Genomic DNA, 238 nt, shown 5'->3' with positions numbered 1-238 from the left:
TGCCCATACAGCACAGAAGCTTGCAGCAACATTGCTACAACGTTGCAAGATTGCATATTGCAGTGCAATGTTGCAGAGACTTTGCAGTGACATTAATCTGCAATATTACTTTAGCAATATTATAGTAATATTTTAAAAAATATTATGAATATAATATATTTTATTTATTTACTAGTTATTTTTGTTACTTGTATTTCAAATTCAGTAATTTTTTACATCATTAATACTTATAGAATAG

Source organism: Odontomachus brunneus, unplaced genomic scaffold (assembly GCF_010583005.1).
Source record: "Odontomachus brunneus isolate Ranch 3 - 2012 unplaced genomic scaffold, Obru_v1 Obru_scaffold_299, whole genome shotgun sequence".
NCBI lineage: Eukaryota > Metazoa > Arthropoda > Insecta > Hymenoptera > Formicidae > Odontomachus > Odontomachus brunneus.
Note: the sequence above shows the minus strand (reverse complement) of the source record.